A 15,486-nucleotide genomic window follows, 5' to 3' on the forward strand; every position below is an offset into this window, starting at 1 on the left:
AGGACACTTGGGAAACAGCCCTTAAGAACAAAGGGGTCCAGGAAGGATGGACATACTTCAAGGAAGAAACCTTGAAGGTGCAGGAGCAGGCTGTCCCTATGTACTGAATGATGAGCCAGCAGGGAAAATGACCAGCCTGGCTGGGCAGGGAGCTTTTGCAGAAACTCAGGGGCAAAAAACAAAGTATATCACCTTTGGCAAAAGGGGCAGGCAACTCAGGAAGTGTTTAAGGATGTTGTTTGGTCATGAAGAAAGAAAATTAGAGAGGCAAAAGCTTAAATAGAATTTGTCCTGGTTTAAGAGACAGGTGTCTGCCAAGGAAGGCAGGAACCTTCCTGGAATGGAAAATATGACCCCCCTCCCTCCAAATTATAATAACTTTGAAATTATGGGGCTTTCAGGCATACAAGTGGGAAAAAGGAATAACAGTTCTTTACTAGTATATATATATATATTCAAACAAACAACAATAACAATAACAACAATAGCAAAAAATAAAATAAATAAATAAACAAAAAAACCCCAGAAAACTCAAAAACTCAATACAGCCTTTTTTCTGCATGTCAAGCACTTTCCCCTTTGGTGTAGTTACGACCACAACTGGTTGGGGTGCTGGCGGGCCCCGGAGAGGCAGGGCAGCTGCGATGATTCCCGTGTGGCTAAAGGGGGACGCTGTGGTGCGAGGTCAGCAGCCTCTCCGCTGGCAATGACGGCTCAGGGAAGGGGGTACACGGGAGATGACTCGTCTTACAAAACTCACAGGGAGCATCTGGTCTCATTGCCACTCTGGGTGGCGAGCGGGACTGTAGCAGGAAGCTCGGGAGCAGCAGGCTGGAACAGCAGAAGTGAGAAGACCCGAGGCAGCGAATCAAAGTGTAGCAAAAACCCCAGAGCAGTGGCAAGAAACAGCGGGGTCCGGGCGGACTCAGGAAGAGAGAGAAGATGGAGGGGAGGGCTTGTTTTGGGTTTCCCCTGGCTCTCACGTGTCCCATGTGATGTCCTGGAGACGGTGGCAGTAGCCGGGCGCTGCTTCCTCCAGGGAGAGAGAGAAGGTGGAGGGCCCGGGTTTCCCCTGAGGCACCCAAGCAGATTGGTGAGGGTGCCTCCCAGCGAGGCCGGTTTTGAAAGGTCACAGTTCTACGGCCGCGACTCTTGAGAGCAGAGGCTCACCCAGGGTAAGGAGAAGCAGTGAAGGAAAAAAAACTCCTCAGTAGCAGCGAATCCTCTGGGCAGCAGCAATCCAACGCCAAAACCAGAACCAACTTCCCTCCAAGCCAGGCAAGGAATCCCTTGCCCCCCAGCTAAGACACTGCAGCACCACTTCCCCCCTCCTCCCCAGAACTATTTCAGTGGAATTCCAAGATTCACAGCTACATATTTTGTCTAAGTACCGTCCATTCATCATCTCCGGGGCAACAAATGGGAAGAAAATTCCCTGAGAGAAAGAAAAGAAAAAAAAAATAAAAAAAAAGAGAAAAAGCCTAACCCCCAACAGAACTTAACCTGGCCACATCTGTAAAGAATAATATAAAATGTTTTTATAAATACATTATTACCAAAAGGAGGGGCAAGGAAAACCTCCATTCTTTATGGGGGGGAATATAGTTATCCTTTGGTAACTATGAGGGAAAGACTGAGGTACTTAACACCTTCTTTTCCTCAGTTTTCAAGAATAAGACAGGTCATCCTCAGCACAACTGGCCTCCTGAGCTAGTATATGGAGACTGGGAGCAGAATAGCCTCCCTGTAATCCAGGAAGCAGTAACTGACCTGCTGAGCCGCTTAGATGCTCACAAGTCTATGGGACCAGATGGGATCCATTTTAGAGTGATGGAGCTGGCAAAAAGCTCGCCAAGCCACTCTCCATCATCTATAATCAGTCCTGGCTAACCACAGAGGTCCCAGATGACTGGAAGATGGTAAATGTGATGCCCATCCATAAGAAGGGCCGGAAGGAGGATCTGGAAAACTACAAGCCTGTCAGCCTGACCTCCTCCGTGCCTGGTAAGGTTATGGAACAGATTATCTTGAGTGTGATCACACGACACCTACAGGACAGCTGGGAGATCAGACCCAGACAGCATGGATTTAGGAGGGGCAGGTCATGCCTAACCAACCTGATCTATTTTTATGACCAGGTCATCCACCTGGTGGGTGATGGGAAGGCTATGGATGTTGTCTACCTGGACTTCAGCAAAGCTTTGACACCATCTCCCATAGCATTCCATGGAAAAGCTGGCAGCCCACAGCTTGGACAGGCACACTCTTCACTGGGTTAAGAACTGGCTGGATGGCCAGATCCAGTTCGTGGTGGTGAACGGTGCATCCAGTTGGCAGCCAGTCCCTAGTGGTGTCCCCCAGAGATCAGTGTTGGGTCCCAATGAGTTCCAGCCCAAGATGCAGAGAGCTATTGGTCAGAGAGCTGAGCAGCCTGAACTTGGAACCAATCACAGGCACCTACCCGGGAACATTAAAAAGGGTATTTAAGGTGAAGTCGGAGGGGAATAAAGGCTTTTTGTCACATGGATTACAGAGCGCAGTGTCTTCTGTCTCGGGCACTGCGCCAGTCAACGTTACAGATGAGGGGATCAAATCTACCATCAGTAAATTTGCAGATGACAGACACCAAGTTGGGTGTGAGTGTCCATCTGCTGGAGGGTAGGAGGGCTCTGCAGAGGGATCTGGACAGGCTGGATAGATGGGTGGAATCAAATGATATGATGTTTAACAAGACCAAGTGCCAGATCTTGCACTTTGGCCACAACAACTCAGTGCAGCACTACAGGTTGGGTACAGAGTGGCTGAACAGCAGCCATGCAGAAAGGGACCTGGGGGTATTGATTGACACCAGGCTGAATATGAAGGCAAATTACACCCTTGCCTGAATCAGGAATACTGTGGACAGCAGGACTAGGGAAGTGACTCTTCCCCTGTACTCAGCACTGGTTAGACTGTACCTTGGATACTGTGTCAAATTCTGGGCCCCTCATTTTACAAAGGATGTTGAGATGCTGGAGCGTGTCCAGATAAGGGCAACAAGGCTGGTGAAGGGTCTAGAACACAAGTCCTATGATGAGTGGCGGAGGGAGCTGGGATTGTTTAGTCTGGAGGAGGCTCAGGGGAGACCTTATCACTCTCTACAACTATCTGAAAGGAGGATGTTGTAGCCAGGTGAGAGTTGGTCTCTTCTTCCAGACAACCAGCAACAGGACAAGAGGAAACAGTCATAAGCTATGCCAGAGGAGGTTTAGCCTGGACATTAGGAAGAAGTTCTTTGCAGAAAGGGTGATTGGCCATTGGAATGGGCTGCCAAGGAAAGTGGTGAAGTCATCATCCCTGGAGATGTTTAAGAAAAAACTGTATGTTTCACTTACTGCCATGGTCTATTTGACAAGGTGGTGTTAGGTCATAAGTTGAACTTGATCTCAAAGGTCTTTTCCAACTGTATTGGTCTGACACAATCCGGTTTTAGGTAGCAGAGGGGCCACAAATATGGCTTCTGTGAGAAGCTGATGGAAGCTTCCCACCATGTCCATCAGAGCCAATAGCTGATGGCCCTGAAGACAGACATGCTGCTCGCCAAGGCTGGGCCAATGAGAGAGGTTGGTAATGCCTCTGTGATGACAAATTTAAGAATAAAATCAAAAGTCATGGATTTTACTTATAGTCAGAGAAGAGGAGGAGATAAGAACATGTGAGGGAAAAAACAACATGGTGACACTAAGGTCAGTGAAGAAGGAAGGGGAGGAGGTGCTCCAGGCACCAGAGCCGAGATTCCTCTGCAAGCCTTGGTGAAGACCGTGGTGAAGCAGGCTGTCCCCCTGCAGAACCATGAGGATCCATGGGGGATGCAGAGACCCACCCACAGCCCATGGGAGAGGTGCCCATGCCAGAGCAGGTGGATGCCTGGAGGAGGCTGTGATCCAGTGGAAGACCCAGTGGAGAGAAAGGGCCCTAGCTTCCAGGCTGGAGCAGCCTGTCCTTGGAGGACTGCACCCCTTGGAAAGAGAGACCCACGTCGCTGCAGTTTTGGGAGGACTGTCTGCCTATGGGAGGAATTCACGTTGCAGCAGGTGCGGTATGGCTGCTGCTCGTGAGAGTGGACCCACACCGGAGAAGTTCACGCAGAACTGTCTCCTGTGGGAAGGGTCCCCACGCCCTCACAGGGGAATGACTCCTCTCTCAGAGCAACTGAAGAAAATCTCAGTGATGAACTGACCAAAACCCCCATGCCCTGTCTCTCTGCGCTGTTGGTGGGAAGGAGGGAGGAGCTGGGGGAAAAGGTGTTTTAAGGGCTTATTATCACCAAATTAAATGATTTTGTGATTCTGTGACTCTTAGCAAGTCTGAAGAAGAGATGCCTTTTCCAAGTAGACCTCCAGCTGCAGCAAGGCCCTTGGAAGACCATGGAGCAAGGAATCCAATGCTTGCAAGAACTGGCCATGATAGAGATCCTTTACTCAAATGACAACTATCAGAGACTTGAAAAGGTAATCTGTTTCGAGATATCTTGGGAGCTTGAAATGTTTGGTAGGGGGTGGGTCAGACCTTGGCCTGGTGAGGTAGTGCCCTGCCCCCCATATACCTCAGCCCTACAGTGTCTGTCATTTATGGCACACTGGAGGCAGCTCCAGTTTTGCCTAACCCAGTTTCTGAGTGGCCAAGAGACAGAAGTCCCACCTGGGAACAAGGTCCAGGATGAGCCAAGGCCTTAAGAAGTTTTAGAAGTTAGGATTTCTTAATTTTTTTTTCTTCCTCTCAGGGAATTTTTCCCATTTGTTACTAAGAGACAATAACGACTGATACTTAAGAGACAAAAAAAAGTGTCTAAGGTGGGAGAAGGGTGCAACTGCACTCTCATAGCTGAGGGACTTTCTTTTGGAAGGGCAGAGATACTGCGAGATTTTGACTGGAGGGTCAGGGGCTGGGCTCAGCTTCTGCCTCTTGCTCTTGGGATCAGAGGGAACGGTCGAGCTGCTGCTATCGCTGGTACTGCAGAGTCCAGCCCATTACTGTTTCTCCTGCCATATGCCCGCCTCTGCCATTCCAGCTGCTGCTTCAAGGTTTCCTGCTACAGCCCATTTCGACATCTGAGGAGGCCTGGAGACAGGCTGCCCCTGTGAAGTTGTAAAGGAATCTCTCTTTCTCTTCCGCAGAACTGCCTGCCATTAACCGCATGAGAGACACACCTGCGCTCCTTCCACGGCGCCCCCTGCAGCCGCAGCAGAATCATTGCACCGGCCCGGCGCACACAGCGCCCCTGCTGGCTGTGACCGTAACTACACCGAAGGGGAAAGTACTTAAAAGCTCAGAGAAGGCTCTTGCTGGGTTTCTAGTTTTGTCTGTTGTTGCTGCCATTGTTTTTGCTGCCGTTGTTGTTGGTTTGCCTTGTTATGCATATATATTCTAGTAAATAACTGTCATTCCTTTTCCGATATCTTTGCCTGAAAGCCCCTTCATTTCAAAGTTATAATATTTAGAGGGAAAAGGGTCAATATTTTCCATTCCAAGGGAGGTTCCCACCTTCATTGGCAGACACCTGTCTCTCAAATCAAGACAGATCTTGGCACCCATTGTGGGGCTTGAAGGTATCAAGAGAAAAGGGTGGAAAAGGAATAACAGTTCCTGGGTAACCTATTTTTTGTGTGCTGAATATAGAAACCTTGCTAAGTGGCACCATGTGGTCTAGCCTACCATGGTTCAGTTGGCACATGTTTGTGGCTATGTTTTTCCTAATTGCAGTTTCTTATCTAAACATGGGTCCTATGACTAAGGCTGCTATGGCTGTTATCCAGTTTGCACAATGTGTCAATAAGGTGAGGAATTAATGGATTTTTAACTTGCTCTAGAATGTGGGCACATTGATACATGGCTATCACACACTAAGTTATGTTTTTGGGGTTTCATTAATAATGGTACCTACTGTGAGGAATTAATACTGGGGGAAGTTTTCTCCCAACCTTTCACCCATTTCTTTGGGCCTACCCCACCAGCTTTCAAAGGGTTCAAATCTTCTCTAAATGATAACAATATCATAGAGTGGCTGGTGTTGCTGATAGGCCTATTCTATTTAGCATACAGAGATAAGGTGAGATTGCCTTAGGTAACCACCCTGACATCTACCCCAAAGACTAGGGATGCTGCCCCAGAGCCTGATGCTGCCCTGCAGCCTGATGCTGCCCCACAGCCCAGCTCCAAAGTGAACCACCCGTATTGGATGGGGGTATTGGAGGTGATATGCCAGACACTGAGGGAATACACTTCTCCAGCTGGTGGGAAATCCTCTCCCTGCCTCACAGAGGGAGAGTCTGATGGTGCAGCAGTGGAACCCACAGACATTACAACCATATTGGTGCCAGCTAAACCACAAGGGTAGCCACAGAGAGCAGCAGTCGCCCCTGTGCAGAGGAAGAAGTATAAGACCAAAACAGTATGCCCAATAAATGATTATGAGGTACCAGGGCCCTCACAACCAGTGGGGGAGCCAGAGCCTGAAATCATCACCGAGTCCCTGTAGTATGACAGTCTGTAATCTGTAAAAAGACATTGTACGACAGGGGCACGACACGTATTCAACCTGGTTACTTTGGATTTGGGACCTTATGGGTCCAGGCGTGCAACTGGATAGTGGCAAAGCAAGGCATTTGGGATCTTTGACCCAGGATGAGGGCATTGACTGAGTGTTTGTGAGGGAGCCAGGGCCCCTTCCTCTCTGGGAGCAGCTTCTAATGAGTGTAAGAGAGAGGTTTGTTCACAGAGAAAATGCAGGAGCACCATCATAGAATGCCCTGGAAGACCACTTAGGAAAGGGTCCAACACCTGAGACAAGTGGCAGGACTAGATGTACTCTTTGGAAGGGATGGACAGTACGATAATGACCTCGACAAGGTGCAAGAGGAGGTGAGGAAGAACAGTGTGACACCAGTGCGAGTTACAGGCCCCAGTGTAAGAGCCTGATGTTCCCTAGCTAGGGAGAGGGGTTACACCCCATGAGCTGAGCTGTGGTTCTTTGTGTGTGACCATGGGGAAGACATGAGAAGGTGGGACGGAAAACCCACTTCTGTCCTGGCATCATGGGTGTGTCAAGGAGGAAAACACTAACCAAAGGAGTCCTGCTAAAATGAAGGTATGGGAGAATAGTTTGTAAGGATAGTGCAGAAGGCAATCTTTCCCAATGAATTACAGCTGTACTGACTACTAAGAAGTGGAGACAGCCTTGCCTGCCCAATGAGGATGGGTGTTATAAAAGAGTAGGCTAGCTAGTTGTCAGTTGGTGTACCAAGGTTTGCTGCAGTTTGGGATGGAGTCTGCTGGCTGTGCTGTGAGGAGGTAAGGGACATGCGGTCCTACAAGGGACAGATAAGGTAAGAAGATGCTGTGTGAGGGACAGACGGGGCTAGGCGGCTGGGTTAAGGGACAGGTTTGGGTTTAGCCAGTCATGCAGAAGGAAGAAGGAAACTTGCAGAGAGGAGAAGAGTCGGTGCTGTGTGGAGCTGCCTATAAGAAAAGGAGTCAGTACTGTGTGAAGCAACTGAGGAAAGGAGTCAGTGCTGTATGGAGGTGCCTATGAGGAAAGGAGTCAGAGTTGCCTGAAAGAAGTCCACAGAAAGAAGGCATGAAAAGTTTTTAATAAAAGACTGGCGATGATGCCAGTCCAGTCTGTCTCGACATAATTACTACATGAAGGTAGTCTCAGCCTCCCATGACTAAGCTGCCAAGTATAACAGAAAGGAAGATGATATGTCTTATCCCCTTGAAGTAACCTCTAGAATGTATGCCCAGGGAGGGAATGATAACCTAGGCTAGAGGGGCCCTGCCTCTAGCCAGGTAGAGGCATGGGAAAATCAGGTTGTTGGGGGTTGAATTGCTCCCTTTTCTTTCTGTGGAATTTCTCCCATTGTTATGCTAAGTAGTTGTGGCTACACCTTAAAACAATAAGATAATGTTCTCTCGCAGGGGGGTGGGTGGAGGGGGAGGGGGGGGAGACCAGAAAAGGAAAGGTGGGATGGGGGCCTGGAGCAGGCTGGGACTCTCTCGCTTGGCTTGTGGAGGGAAAGGACGCCCCGTGCTCGGATCTGGCATCGCCCCTGCCATCCCAGCACTGAGATCCACGCTCCCTGCCGTTGGACATCACTCTGCTGCTCTCCGACCTCACCCTACTACCTCCGGACACTCTTCCGAGCACCACGACCGACACAGTGAGGGGGGAGTCGCTCCCCCATCCCCCTTCCCCCGGGCTGTTGCCGCCATCACTCCAGCCCTCTTCAACTGCGCAGGACCTGCCCTGCCCCCACAGCACCGGTAACTGAGCGCAGGGAGACGGCCTGTGGCCAAAAGGGACTGGAACTGAGTTATACTGTTCTGTTTTGTTGTCAATTTTTATAGCTGTTGTTGTTTTCTGCCTTGTTGGATATCAGTAAAGAACTGTTATCCTTATGCCCACATCTCCTGCCTGAAGGCCTCTGATTTGAAACTAAAATAATTAAAAGGGAGGGGGTTGCACTCTGCATCTCAGGAAAGGGGTTCTCGCCTTTCCTTAGGCTATACCTGTCTTTCAAACCAAGACATTCATTCAAAGATTGTCTCAATGAAATTAAATACTGTTCAATTTCCTGTTTCCCAATTTGGTTCTCAGATTCAGGGAAAGTTGTAACAGAATACAATCTCCCAAACATCAACTCATATAGACTCACCTTCAGGTTAGTTCAGGATTGCACCCTAATTCATAACAAAGCTAATGGTAATACCTGTGGCCATTTCAAACAAGTTTACTGGCACATTTTGCTAATTTCTCTCTTTAAATTTGATTCATTTGCTCGATCCTTCCACTAGATTATGGTCTCCATGGAATAGGTAAATCCCAGCTTGCACCAAACTGTTTACTACTTCAGATATAAAATGGGATCCCCTATCAGATAACATCCCTGAAGGCACTCCAAACCTGAGTATGATCTCTTTGAGGAGTACCTTGGTGACTTCCGTAGCCTTGTTGGTACAGCGGAGGAAAGCTTCTGGCTGCCCAGAACAGGTATCTACTAAGACTAGGAGATACCTTTATCTTTGTGGATATGGTAATAGAAAAATCAATTTGCTAGTAATCTCAGGCAGTGTTTCCATTCTTAATGATCCCTGGAGGCAGTCTTTAAATTCAAAGGATTATTTTTAAGACATATTGGGCGTTTGTGTCACAGACTTGACAATTTTTGTCATACAGACACTATCTGAGTCCGTAGACTTGTCACCATAGCATTGATTCCCCAGTAGGTAGTGCTGGTATTTTTACTTTAAAATTTCTAACATTAGCTGTGGTGGTTATTAGGAGTTACTAGCTATCCATCCTCTTTATTCTGGGCTTTTAGATAAGTAGTTAATTTTAAATCTGCTTGGCTATATCCAGGGCTAACTTCTGGAAGTGAAATAGTTTTCTCAGGTATTAACAGTAGGATGCCTTGTTATGCAACATCTCATGCAGCTTTATCCGCAAGTCTATTTCCTACATGAATTTGGGAATCCCCACGTTGGTGTACTTTGCAGTGTAGTACAGCCACTTCTTTGTGCAGTTGGATAGCATCGAGGAGGGACGGTATTTCTTGTTTATATTTAATCAGAGATCCCTGTGCTGTTAATAGACCTCTTTCTTTCCATATGGCTCCATGGGCATGAACAATGCTAAAAGCATATTTCAAGTCAGTCCATATGTTTACTCTTTTTCCTGCTGCCAAATGCAGAGCTCTTTGTAGTGCTGAGTTCTGGCCTTTGTGCTGAGGTGTCCACAGGCAGCGGTGCAGCTTCTATTACCTCAGTTGAGGTGACTATGGCATAGCTGTCTTTTCATCTTCCATCTTGCATAAAGCTACTTCCATCTGTGAAAAACTGTCTCTGGATCTTCAATTGATGCATCTTGTAGGTCTGGTCGGCTTGCATAAACTTGCTCAATTGTCTGTAAGCAATCATGGGTTAGCTGCTCTTCCCCTTGCATTGGGGTGTTCAGGAATTGGGCTGGATTTACTGCTGTGGTTACTTTCAACTCCACATCTTCCTCCATTAGAACAATCTGATATTTCAGCATATGGCTCAGGGAAAGCCAATGCCCCCCTTTTTGGCCTAATACAGTGGTTACATAGTGTGAAGTGCACACTACTATCTTTTGTCTCAAAGTCAATTTCCTGGCCTCTTGGATGAGGACAACAGTTGCTACTACAGCTCACAGGTATCTGGGCCATCCCTGGTTGACGTTGTCAAGTTGTTTTGGAAAGTACCCCACAGACCTCTTGAAGTCTCCTACCTTCTGAGGCAGAACTCCAAGGGTGAGATGCTGTAGTTTGCGCACAAAAAGCTCAAAGAGTTTTGTTAAGTCTGGAAGTCCTAAGGCAGGTGCAGATATCAGGGCTATATTTAAGTTACGAAACCCATGTTCACTTTCAGGAGTTTAAATTAAACGTCTTTCTGGGGCCTCCTTTAAAAGCTCATACAGTGGTTCAATTAAAAGTCCATAATTCGAGACCCACAATCTACACCACCCAGCCATGCCCAAGAATGCTCTTAAATGTCGGGCAGTCACAGGTTGGGGTACCTGGCAGATGGCTTCTTTTTGGTCTGTTCCAAATTTCCGCTGGCCTGGAATTATTTTAAACCCAAGGTAGGTAACTTGCTGCCTCGTGATTTGAGCTTTTTCCCAGGGTACTTTGTAGCCTCTTTGGCCTGGGAAATTTAGAAGACTGATAGTCAATTCCATGCACTTTCATTAGTTCCAATTGCTAGTAAGATGTCATCATACTGTAGGACCAACCCTTCGGGGTTCTCTTTCTTTCAGGTCTCTAATTCTTTTGTCAGTTGATTCCCAAACATCGTTGGACTATTTAAGTCCAGGTAAGCAGTCTTCTGACCAGTTTGGGGATTTTCCAATTCAAAGGCAAAAATGCTCTGACTTTGTTTATAGAGAGGTATGCAAAAGAAGGCGAATCTATTACTGTAAAGCATTGGTGATATTCTGTAAGGAGTGTTAACAGGGCATAGGGATTGGCTACAACAGGGTGGATATCCTGAACTATTTGATTGATCACTCATAGATTTGGTACTAACCTGAACCTGTCTGTCCCAGGCTTTTTAACTGGCAAAGTATGAGTGTTGTATTCTGATTCACATTATATCAATAATCCAGATTCCCTGAAATTTCCTATTAGGCTCTCAATTTCCCTTCTAGCTTCTAATTTTAAAGGATGTTGTTTCTGCCTTACCAGTTTTGATCCAGGTTTTAGTGTAACACAGGCTGAGCTCATCAGGAATGTCCTGGAGCTCCCCTGGCCCAAACCAAGTGTCTTGGTTTGAAAGACAGGTATTTGCTAAAAGAGACAGGGGCCTCTTTTTGAAAAGGAGAGTATAAACCCCCCTCCCTTCACTATGATTTTGAAATTAAGGGGCTCTCAGGCAAAGATATGGGGGGTAGGAATAATGTTACTGCGACTGGCGCAGTGCCTGAGACAGAAGACACTGCACTCTGTGGTCCATGTGACAAAAAGCTTCTTTATTCCCTCCGACTTCATCTTAAATACCCTTTTTAATGTTCCCGGGTAAGCGCCTGTGATTGGTTCAAAGTTCAGACTGCTCAGCTCTCTAACCAATTGCTCTCTGCAGCTTGGGCTGGAACTCATTGGATCACATCCTTGTCTGTCTCCAATTCTGTCCTATCTCTGTTCTCTGGGGGCCTGTCTATTAAGCCAGGCCACTTCTCCCATCTGTGGCCAGATTAACTGCCCAGTACAAGCCAGCTTGCACTGTGACAGAATAACAGTTCTTTACTGATATATATATATAAGTAACAAGGTGTTATAAATGAGAGACAAAAGTCTCGATATTCAGTAAAATTTTGGATTGCTTTATTTGATATAGAAAGAGCAAGCAGCGCGCTGGGGAACGCGAGGGGTCACCGCCCACTTCACGCTCCACCGAACCTTGGTTTGCAGCCTCTTCTTATACTGTGGGTTCTCAATACTTTTGGGTTTTTTTTTTTCTTTTTGCTGTTATAATTTTGCTAGGTAAGCAGTGGTGGTTGAATAAACATCCTTACACAAATTCACAAAGCCTTTGGGTGATAATCAGTCACAGATAGCCATCTGGTCCTTGTAGATGACCACCAGAGAAGTCCTGGAAGTCTGGTCCTTGAGATAGGCAGCATTGATCAGACAAAGGCAGGAAGGGTTTTTTTTTTTGGAAGTTCGATTTTGCAAGCTGGCAGCCGATACAACTTGTTTAAAAAAACATAACATAATGTAATGTAACATAATACAACATAATATAACATAACAAGGTGATTTTAAACAGAATTATTTAATCATATAATTTCCTTTATCTAGTGTCCATGCTTCACTTTAGAGCTTAGTATTCTGGTTTATGCAAATCCCAATGCTATTGTGATTAACACGAATCTTTTATCAATTGTCACAAAGGGAAACAAAACACCACAACAATAACTGCGAGATCAACAGCAACAGAGCAGAAAACCCAGTGAACAGTTCTCCCGGTTGTGGACACCTTTCCTCTGTGGTGCAGTGGAGCCTGCCAGCTCTCGGTGAGCAGGGAGGAGATGTGGTGATCCCACCTGTCTGGAGGGGCGCTGCGGTGAATGGTGTCTGTGTCCCAGATGGGAAGGGCGGAGGGGAGATGCTGCTCAAGGATCCCGATGTTCCAAAAAGATGTCTGAAGTCGGCAGGAGATGCAGGAGAGAGCGTCCGAGCAGGGAGATTGCGGGATTCCACATCCAAGGAAGGCAGTTCCCCTTGCGTCGGGATGGCAGAGCGGAGTTTCTAGCGACCGTCCTTCTCCGAGCCAGATGAGCGAGAGAGCACAGCTGCCCCCCTGATCTCGTGGTGTTCCTCCTCTTCTCCCCCCCCCCCCCCCCGCCCCCATCACCAGCCAGGGTGTAGCCCGCAAACCTCTCAACATTACAATAGGGAAAATTCCACTGAGAGACCCAACCCCCAACACCAAGGATGTCACAACATTTTCTATGGTTTCCGGTATTCCTCCAGAATTCTCTGGTTTCTGTGTACCCTGTAACATAAAAGTTCTGGTCTCTATAGCCTTAGTCTCTGTCTCGGTTTAGAGATGAATTTAGGAGAAAACTCTCTGGAATGAGTGTTTCTGCTAAAGAAAAGAGCTTCAGCACTTCCTTTCTAGCAATGAGAAAATTAATACCAGTGGGTGAAAGTGAAAAAATCCCAACTGTTTATTAACAAAATGCCTGCACATCATGGGGGGGAAAAAAAAGAACAAATGTTAGATATTAAACTGTCAGAAGCTTACCTCCCCCCCCCCCCCCGAAGAACAAAACAAACAAAAAAACCCCACCAAAATACCAGGGGAAGAAACAAACCGGTTGGCCACGTGGCAAGGGAGAACAAAATTGAACTGTTTTTTTTTCTCAGGGAAGGGCAAAAAAGTTCATGCAGCATCTCAGGCAAAACAGATAGGAACCTGTTGAACCTCTGGCACTGGTCTCTGCCTCAGAGCAGATGAAGGTGGTGGATTTTGGTGTCCTTTCTCTTGTTGACTCCCACAGGTCCTGGCCGACCATCTCCTGTCGATTGTTTGATCTCGGACCAAAACCAAGCTGAAGAGTTCAAGAAAAAACAAAAGCCGCTGAAGGATTGCTGCTGCAGTCTCTTCAAGGCCAGGGAAAGGAGAAAAAGAAACTTCTTGCCTAAGCTAACTAAAAATCCAAGCTAGCTAAGCAACAAAATAACCCCTGTCCGCACTGAACCAAGCATGCCTGGGACTGAGGCTTTGAACAAAGTCCATGCAAGAGTGCCCAGGGCTCGCGCCCCTCCCCAAAACCCAGCTTAAAGTTCAGCAACCATTTCTGGGCATAAAGCAGACAATCAGGAATAGAGTATCATCGCAAAATCACCCCAAGACAGTCTCAGGTTCCAATAATTGTTCTTTTCCATCCTTAAATATAATTTGAGCCTCCAATTTACTTAATAGATCTCTTCTCAAAAGAGGAATTGAAAGCAATGTGAAGGTCTCTTTATAAACAAACTATGGGCCTGATGGTAGATAAGGCCAGATATGGAGAGGTGAAAGAAGCAATGGGGGGAACCATAAATCCCATAGGAATTCCACTAATTGACACAGACTGTTACTCACTCAAGACGCTGCCACATCTCTGAATTTAGAGAAAAAGAACAGAGACGCAAGGAAAAAGAAAAATGAGAGGGGATATACATTAGAAGGGGATCTTAGGTATTAGGCATTTTGGGAAGTCTGTACCTCTCAAAAACCTCAGCCAATGGGGAAAGAGAGAAATACAGCCAGGGAATTAGGATAAAAAAGAGGGTACGTCCTCTAACAATTTGAGACACCCATGGGGAAATGCCCCATGGTCTCTCCCTTTATTCAAGTAAAGTTACTGGACTCCTCTGTCTCCTTTTTGGACATAAACCTCTGGTATTTGTATGTGGAAGATCAGACAGCTATAGAAGCTGAATCAGGCAGTGCCACCGACCCTCTGGCCCTGGTACAGTGGAAGCCATGGGAGACATAAATTCAAGGCAAGAACAGAAGTGAAGGCATCATGTCTGGTCACTCTCACCCTCTGACGCTGACCACTTTGATGAAGGAAGATGCAACAAGGACTTTGCTGGCAAAAGAGATAACAAGGACATTACTAGCATAAGAGGGGCAATCAGAAGACTGTGTTTCTAAAGGGGATTGGGATAAAGGGGTCGGAGTGGAAAATTTTGTACAAACATAGTGACCTATAAATACTGTTAAACTGGTGTAATAAATGGGCTTTACTTTGTTGGCATAAGCGGCGTCCATGTCTGTCAAGCCTCGCATTTGTGGCTTAATTTTCCTGACAATTTGGGGGCTCTTGTCCACGATATTTCCACCTTCCAGGGGCGGCGGGCAGCGAGCAGAGATGGAGGCACACCTCACTCAGTTTCAGTGATCAGCTCCCCTTGGTGCTGGCTGACACCAGAAGATTGATTGGGTTCCCAAGACTGTCCAGGAGACAGACGAGTGGTGGGTCAGGGAGGTTGATGAAGAGTCCACAAGGAAAGGACCACTGAAAATCTTATCGATGAGTAAAATGGGATCTTCAGGAAGCAAACCTGGGAGGGCACCCATGGAGGGTTGCAAAGGTAAAGCCAGGAAGGGGCCCCAGCAGAAGGGATGACGATCCCAAAATATCTACGAATAATCCCTTGGAACAATGTGAAGTTGGTTTACACATTCTCCCAGAAGTAATTAAGGACATAGATGCCCAAAGGGGGCAATAAGTGAAAGTCGAGAAGGGGTCTTGACAATCTATGCCCAGGGAGAGCAATAAGGGAGAGTCAAGAAGGAGTCTCGACAACAGAAGATGGACAAATAGTGTTGATATGTTGAGAAAAGATTAGTTGAAGTGGAATGTAGAGAGATATGATTGAGGCAGGACTGGACGCAGAGGTGCGGGACCACGAGCACGGGCTGGGGGCCCATGAG

The sequence above is a fragment of the Sturnus vulgaris genome, chromosome W (genome assembly GCF_052056855.1).
Source record: "Sturnus vulgaris isolate bStuVul1 chromosome W, bStuVul1.hap1, whole genome shotgun sequence".
Classification (NCBI taxonomy): domain Eukaryota; kingdom Metazoa; phylum Chordata; class Aves; order Passeriformes; family Sturnidae; genus Sturnus; species Sturnus vulgaris.